Below are 8,957 nucleotides of genomic sequence, written 5' to 3'. Positions count from 1 at the left end.
AGGCCATACCCCTGCGTACCATGTCGTCAAAGGGAATTGCCAAGGAACTGTTCATGATGTTCTCTCGGGCGGGCCTCCCCAAGACAATCTTAACCGATCAGGGAACCCCATTCATGCTCCGATTGATGAAAGACTTGTGTCGGTTGTATCAGGTTCAACAGATATGTACAAGCATATTCCACCCTCAAACAGACGGGTTGTGTGAACGCTTGAACAAAACGATTAAAAGCTTGTTGAGAAGAGTGGTGTCCCGAGACGGGAAAAACTGGGATATGCTTCTCCCACACTTAATGTTGCGCTGCGAGAAGTACACCAGGCGTCCACTGGATTCTCTCCGTTTGAATTGCTCTATTGCAGACCCTGTCGAGGTATCCTCGACTTAGCCAAGGAGACCTGGGAGACCCAAGCATGCCCCTTTCGATCCACAATTGAACATATTACCCTGATGAGAGACCGCCTGTCAGCAGTGTGGCCCACAGTAAAGGAGCATATGGAGAAGGCACAAAGGACCCAAGGCCGGGCCTATGATAAGTCTGTGACACCCCGTGAGTTCACCGTGGGAGAGAAAGTGATGGTGCTCATGCCCATGGCCGAACATCGCTTGCTGGCACAGTGGAGGGGGCCTACGAGGTAATGAAAAGAGTCTCCCCGGTCAATTACCTCATCAAGCAACCTGACAAGAGGAAGAAGGTCCAACTCTATCACATAAACCTGTTGAATGTACCATGTACCATGGAAGAGAGGAGGAGGTGGCTTTGATGGCCCTGGAGGGAAAAGGAAAAGAGGAGGCTCTACCACAGGTACAAGGTGGCCAAACTCTCCTGCCGGAGACGTCAAGACAGCTAGACAAGCTGATTATGAACTTCGGTTGAATATTCTCTCCATTCCCAGGACCAACAGATGTCCTGTACACCATATCCACACTGAACCCGGCAAGAAGATGCATATCTGCCCTTACAGAATTCCTGAGGCTTGCCGAGTCATCGCTAAGAACGAGGTAAGGGAGATCGACGTTTGAGTAGTCCAGTCCCATAGTCCTGGTCCCCAAATCCGATGGTTATATGAGACTCTGCAACGACTTTAGGGGCGTGAATGCCATCTCTAAATTCGATGCGTATCCCATGCCCCGCGTGGATGAACTCTTGGAGCGCTTAGGAAAGGCCAAGTTCATCAGCACCCTGGATTTGACAAAGGGAAATTGGCAAGTGCCGGTGGCTCCGGAGGATCGCCCAAAGACTGCCTTCGCCACACCAGAGGGGATTTTTCAGTATGTGAGGATGCCCTTCAGACAGCATGGTGCCGCTGCAACTTTCCAACGCCTCATGTATGCCATTCTACGGCCTCATCAAGAGTATGCTGTCTGCGTACATAGACGATGTGGTCATCCACAGCGAGGACTGGGATAGTCACCTCCTGCGATTACGGGCGGTGCTCGTGAGTTTGGAAGCCACAGGGTTGACGGCCAATCCAAATAAATGCTGCCTGGGCCTGTCCGAAGCGGAATACCTGGGGTACACCGTGGGGAATGGGAAAATACGCCCACAGGCAGAGAAGACCAGGGCAATTCGGGACGGGCCTCGACCCCGGACCAAGCGGGACGTTCGGGCCTTCTTAGGGATAACGGGATATTATCACCATTTTATCCCGGGATATGCAACCATTGCTAACCCCTCACAAACCTCACCAAGAAAAACTTGCCAAACCAGGTAGAGTGGAAAGACGAGACGGAAGAGGCCTTTCAATCGCTAAAAGATGGCCTGTGTTCTGATCCCGTTCTACAGGCTCTGGACTTCTCATAAGAGTTCATTGTGCAGGTAGATGCCTCGGATACGGGGCTCGGGGCCATACTAGCTCAGGGTAAAGGCGAACCAGAGAAGCCAATTCTCTTCATAAGTAGGAAGCTCAGCGATCGGGAACAGAGATATGCTACCGTAGAGAAAGAGGCCTTAGCCATTAAGTGGGCCCTCGAGTATTTCCGGTACTACCTACTGGGTCGGAAGCTTGCATTAGTTACTGACCATGCGCCCCTCACGTGGATGGCTGGTAAGAGAAACAATAACAACAGAATAGCCAGATGGTTTTTGTCTTTACAACCGTTCTCTTTCCATGTCATCCACAGGGCCGGATCGAGGAACGGGAATGCAGACACTCTGTCCCGATGCGACCAAGACAGTGCGTCTGGCGCCCGAACCTCCGGTTCGGTCCTGAGGGGGAAGATATGTGGTGGGACCACCAGAGAGCAGGCTGGGCTCACGGATAGTAGCCCAACCAGGCATGGGAGACAAGGTAACCAGAGGCAATTAAGCCCCTTTTTTCACCTTTATTTAACCAGGTAGGCTAGTTGAGAACATGTTCTCATTTGCAACTGCAAACTGGCCAAGATAAAGCATAGCAGTGTGAACAGACAACACAGAGTTACACCTGGAGTAAACAATTAACAAGTCAATAACAGAGTAGAAAAAAAGAGTCTATATACATTGTGTGCAATAGGCATGAGAAGGTAGGCGAATAATTACAATTTTGCAGATTAACACTGGAGTGATAAATGATCAGATGGTCATGTACAGTTAGAGATATTGGTGTGCAAAAGAGCAGAAAAGTAAATAAATATAAACAGTATGGGGATGAGGCAGGTAAAATTGGGTGGGCTATTTATAATAATAAAATAATAATAAATGCCATTTAGCAGACGCTTTTATCCAAAGCGACTTACAGTCATGTGTGCATACATTCTACGTATGGGTGGTCCCGGGGAACGAACCCACTACCCTGGCGTTACAAGCGCCATGCTCTACCAACTGAGCTACAGAAGGACCACTTTGCACATTTCAGTTTAAATGTAATGGAGCAAAATGAGAAACCTCATGCACACAGGTCCTCATTCACACAGACCATTGCCCTATCCCATTGCAGATATTTACCAATAGACTATGTACAGCTGCAGCGATCGGTTAGCTGCTCAGATAGCAGATGTTTGAAGTTGGTGAGGGAGATAAAAGTCTCCAACTTCAGCAATGTTTGCAATTCGTTCCAGTCACAGGCAGCAGAAAACTGGAACGAAAGGCGGTCAAATGAGGTGTTGGCTTTATTGATGATCAGTGAGATACACCTGCTGGAGCGCGTGCTACGGGTGGGTGTTGCCATCGTGACCAGTGAACTGAAATAAGGCGGAGCTTTACCTAGCATGGACTTGTAGATGACCTGGAGCCTGTGGGTCTGGCGACGAGTATGTAGCGAGGGCCAGCCGACTAGAGCATACAGGTCGCAGTGGTGGGTGGTATAAGGTGCTTTAGTAACAAAACGCATGGCACTGTGATAAACTGCATCCAGTTTGCTGAGTAGAGTATTGGAAGCTATTTTGTAGATGACATCGCCAACGTCGAGGATCGGTAGGATAGTCAGTTTGGCGGCGTGAGTGAAGGAGGCTTTGAGAAATAGAAAGCCGACTCTAGATTTGATTTTAGATTGGAGATGTTTGATATGAGTCTGGAAGGAGAGTTTACAGTCTAGCCAGACACCTAGGTACTTATAGATGTTCACATATTCTAGGTTGGAACCATCCAGGGTGGTGATGCTAGTCGGGTGTGAGGGTGCAGGCAGCGAACGGTTGAAAAGCATGCATTTGGTTTTACTAGCATTTAAGAGTAGTTGGAGGCCACGGATGGAGTGTTGTATGGATTCGAAGCTCGTTTGGAAGTTAGATAGCACAGTGTCCAAAGAAGGGCCGGAAGTATAAAGAATGGTGTCGTCTGCGTAGAGGTGGATCAGGGAATCACCCGCAGTAAGAGCAACATCATTGATATATACAGAGAAAAGAGTCAGCCCGAGAATTGAACCCTATGGCACCCCCATAGAGACTGCCAGAGGACCGGACAGCATGCCCTCCGATTTGACACACTGAACTCTATCTGCAAAGTAGTTGGTGAACTAGGCAAGGCAGTCATTAGAAAAACCGAGGCTACTGAGTCTGCCAATAAGAATATGGTGATTGACAGAGTTGAAAGGCTTGGCCAGGTCGATGAAGACGGCTGCACAGTACTGTCTTTTATCGATGGCGGTTATGATATCGTTAGGACCTTGAGCGTGTCTGAGGTGTGTCTGAGGTGCACCAGTGACCGGCTCGGAAACCAGATTGCACAGCGGAGAAGGTACGGTGGTATTCGAGATGGTCAGTGACCTGTTTGTTGACTTGGCTTTCGAAGACCTTAGATAGGCCGGGCAGGATGGATATAGGTCTGTAACAGTTTGGGTCCAGGGTGTCTCCCCCTCCGAAGAGGGGGATGACTGCGGCAGCTTTCCAATCCTTGGGGATCTCAGACGATATGAAAGAGAGGTTGAACAGGCTGGTAATAGGGGTTGCGACAATGGCAGCGGATAGTTTCAGAAATAGAGGGTCCAGATTGTCAAGCCCAGCTGATTTGTACGGGTCCTGGTTTTTCAGCTCTTTCAGAACATCTGCTATCTGGATTTGGGTAAAAGAGAAACTGGAGAGGATTGGGCGAGTAGCTGCTGGGCTGTTGGCCGAGGTTGGAGTAGTCAGGAGGAAGGCATGGCCAGCCGTTGAGAAATGCTTGTTGAAGTTTTCGATAATCATGGATTTATCGGTGGTGACCGTGTTACCTAGCCTCAGTGCAGTGGGCAGCTGGGAGGAGGTGCGCTTGTTCTCCTTGGACTTTACAGTGTCCCAGAACTTTTTGGAGTTAGAGCTACAGGATGCAAATTTCTGCCTGAAGAAGCTGGCCTTTGCTTTCCTGACTGACTGCATGTATTGGTTCCTGACTTCCCTGAATAGTTGTATATCGCGGGGACTATTCGATGCTATTGCAGTCCGCCACAGGATGTTTTTGTGCTGGTCGAGGGCAGTCAGGTCTGGAGTAAACCAAGGGCTGTATCTGTTCTTAGTTCTGCATTTTTTGAACGGAGCATGCTTATGTCATGCAGGTGAAAGAGGACCCAAAAGCGACTTGGCGAAAACAGAGTCTTTAATCCAGTAAAGTAAATACAAACAAAAAACACAACTTTCACTCGAAATGACGAGGACAAACTGGAGACTCGATCTTGAACAGCAGGTGAACAGCAGGTTGCCTCGGGAAGGCACTTGAACCAGACAGACTCAGACACCTGCTCACCACGCAGCATCTGAGGAAAACACGACACGACAGGGCGATACACAAACACAGCACGGTGAATTCTAGACAAGGAACCGACAGGACAGGAACGGAACACAAAGGAAGAAATAGGGACTCTAATCAGGGGAAAGGATCGGGAACAGGTGTGGAAAGACTAAATGATTGATTAGGGGAATAGGAACAGCTGGGAGCAGGAACGGAACGATAGAGAGAAGAGAGAGCGAGAGAGTGAGAGAGGGAGGGGGAGAGAGAGGGATAGAAAGAGGGAAAGAACCTAATAAGACCAGCAGAGGGAAACGAATAGAATGGGAAGCACAGGGACAAGACAAGATAATAAATGACAAAACATGACAGTACCCCCCACTCACCGAGCGCCTCCTGGCGCACTCGAGGAGGAATCCTGGCGGCAACGGAGGAAATCATCAATGAGTGAACGGTCCAGCACGTCCCCGAGACGGAACCCAACTCCTCTCCTCAGGACCGTAACCCTCCCAATCCACTAAGTATTGGTGACCCCGTCCCCGAGAACGCATGTCCATGATCTTATGTACCTTGTAAATAGGTGCGCTCTCGACAAGGACGGGAGGGGGAGGGAAGACGAACGGGGGTGCGAAGAAAGGGCTTGACACAGGAGACATGGAAGACAGGATGGACGCGACGAAGATGTCGCGGAAGAAGCAGTCGCACAGCGACAGGATTGACGACCTGGGAGACACGGAACGGACCAATGAACCGCGGAGTCAACTTACGAGAAGCTGTCGTAAGAGGAAGGTTGCGAGTGGAAAGCCACACTCTCTGGCCGCAACAATACCTTGGACTCTTAATCCTGCGTTTATTGGCGGCTCTCACAGTCTGTGCCCTGTAACGGCAAAGTGCAGACCTCACCCTCCTCCAGGTGCGCTCACAACGTTGGACAAACGCTTGAGCGGAGGGAACGCTGGACTCGGCAAGCTGGGATGAGAACAGAGGAGGCTGGTAACCCAGACTACTCTGAAACGGAGATAACCCGGTAGCAGACGAAGGAAGCGAATTGTGAGCGTATTCTGCCCAGGGGAGCTGTTCTGCCCAAGACGCAGGGTTTCTGAAAGAAAGGCTGCGTAGTATGCGACCAATCGTCTGATTGGCCCTCTCTGCTTGACCGTTAGACTGGGGATGAAACCCGGAAGAGAGACTGACGGACGCACCAATCAAACGACAGAACTCCCTCCAAAACTGTGACGTGAATTGCGGGCCTCTGTCTGAAACGGCGTCTAACGGGAGGCCATGAATTCTGAATACATTCTCATAATGATTTGTGCCGTCTCCTTAGCGGAAGGAAGTTTAGCGAGGGGAATGAAATGTGCCGCCTTAGAGAACCTATCGACAACCGTAAGAATCACAGTCTTCCCCGCAGACAAAGGCAGACCGGTAATGAAGTCTAGGGCGATGTGAGACCATGGTCGAGAAGGAATGGGGAGCGGTCTGAGACGACCGGCAGGAGGAGAGTTACCCGACTTAGTCTGCGCGCAGTCCGAACAAGCAGCCACGAAACGGCGCGTGTCACGCTCCTGAGTCGGCCACCAAAAGCGCTGGCGAATAGACGCAAGAGTGCCTCGAACACCGGGATGACCAGCTAACTTGGCAGAGTGAGCCCACTGAAGAACAGCCAGACGAGTGGAAACAGGAACGAAAAGGAGGTTACTAGGACAAGCGCGCGGCGACGCAGTGTGCGTGAGTGCTTGCTTAACCTGTCTTTCAATTCCCCAGACTGTTAACCCGACAACACGCCCATAAGGAAGAATCCCCTCGGGATCAGTAGAAGCCACAGAAGAACTAAACAGACGGGATAAGGCATCAGGCTTGGTGTTCTTGCTACCCGGACGGTAAGAAATCACAAACTCGAAACGAGCGAAAAACAACGCCCAACGAGCTTGACGGGCATTAAGTCGTTTGGCAGAACGGATGTACTCAAGGTTCTTATGGTCTGTCCAAACGACAAAAGGAACGGTCGCCTCTCCAACCACTGTCGCCATTCGCCTAGGGCTAAGCGGATGGCGAGCAGTTCACGGTTACCCACATCATAGTTGCGCTCAGATGGCGACAGGCGATGAGAAAAATAAGCGCAAGGATGAACCTTATCGTCAGACTGGAAGCGCTGGGATAGAATGGCTCCCACGCCTACCTCTGAAGCGTCAACCTCGACAATGAATTGTCTAGTGACGTCAGGAGTAACGAGGATAGGAGCGGACGTAAAACGTTCTTTTAGAAGATCAAAAGCTCCTGGGCGGAACCGGACCACTTAAAACACGTCTTGACAGAAGTAAGAGCTGTGAGAGGGGCAGCAACTTGACCGAAATTACGAATGAAACGCCGATAGAAATTAGCGAAACCTAAAAAGCGCTGCAACTCGACACGTGACCTTGGAATGGGCCAATCACTGACAGCTTGGACCTTAGCGGAATCCATCTGAATGCCTTCAGCGGAAATAACGGAACCGAGAAAAGTAACGGAGGAGACATGAAAAGAGCACTTCTCAGACTTTACGTAGAGACAATTCTCTAAAAGGCGCTGTAGAACACGTCGGACGTGCTGAACATGAATCTCGAGTGACGGAGAAAAAATCAGGATATCGTCAAGATAGACAAAAACAAAGATGTTCAGCATGTCTCTCAGAACATCATTAACTAATGCCTGAAAAACAGCTGGCGCATTGGCGAGACCAAACGGCAGAACCCGGTACTCAAAATGCCCTAACGGAGTGTTAAACGCCGTTTTCCACTCGTCCCCCTCTCTGATGCGCACGAGATGGTAAGCGTTACGAAGGTCCAACTTAGTAAAGCACCTGGCTCCCTGCAGAATCTCGAAGGCTGATGACATAAGGGGAAGCGGATAACGATTCTTAACCGTTATGTCATTCAGCCCTCGATAATCCACGCAGGGGCGCAGAGTACCGTCCTTCTTCTTAACAAAAAGAACCCCGCCCCGGCCGGAGAGGAAGAAGGCACTATGGTACCGGCGTCAAGAGACACAGACAAATAATCCTCGAGAGCCTTACGTTCGGGAGCCGACAGAGAGTATAGTCTACCCCGAGGAGGAGTGGTCCCCGGAAGGAGATCAATACTACAATCATACGACCGGTGAGGAGGAAGGGAGTTGGCTCGGGACCGACTGAAGACCGTGCGCAGATCATGATATTCCTCCGGCACTCCTGTCAAATCGCCAGGTTCCTCCTGAGAAGTAGGGACAGAAGAAACGGGAGGGATGGCAGACATTAAACACTTCACATGACAAGAAACGTTCCAGGATAGGATAGAATTACTAGACCAATTAATAGAAGGATTATGACATACTAGCCAGGGATGACCCAAAACAACAGGTGTAAACGGTGAACGAAAAATCAAAAAAGAAATAGTCTCACTGTGGTTACCAGATACTGTGAGGGTTAAAGGTAGTGTCTCAAATCTGATACTGGGAAGATGACTACCATCTAAGGCGAACATGGGCGTAGGCTTCTCTAACTCTCTGAAAGGAATGTCATGTTTCCGAACCCATGCTTCGTCCATGAAACAACCCTCAGCCCCAGAGTCTATCAAGGCACTACATGTAGCACCCGAACCGGTCCAGCGTAGATGGACCGACAAAGTAGTACAGGATCTTGATGGAGAGACTTGAGTAGTTGCGCTCACCTGTAGCCCTCCGCTTACAGATGAGCTCTGGCTTTTACTGGACATGAATTAACAAAATGTCCAGCAACTCCGCAATAGAGGCACAGGCGGTTGGTGATCCTCCGTTCCCTCTCCTTAGTCGAGATGCGAATCCCTCCCAGCTGCATGGGCTCAGACTCTGAGC

Source organism: Oncorhynchus gorbuscha, linkage group LG16, assembly GCF_021184085.1.
Source record: "Oncorhynchus gorbuscha isolate QuinsamMale2020 ecotype Even-year linkage group LG16, OgorEven_v1.0, whole genome shotgun sequence".
NCBI classification, from domain to species: Eukaryota; Metazoa; Chordata; class Actinopteri; order Salmoniformes; family Salmonidae; genus Oncorhynchus; species Oncorhynchus gorbuscha.
Note: the sequence above shows the minus strand (reverse complement) of the source record.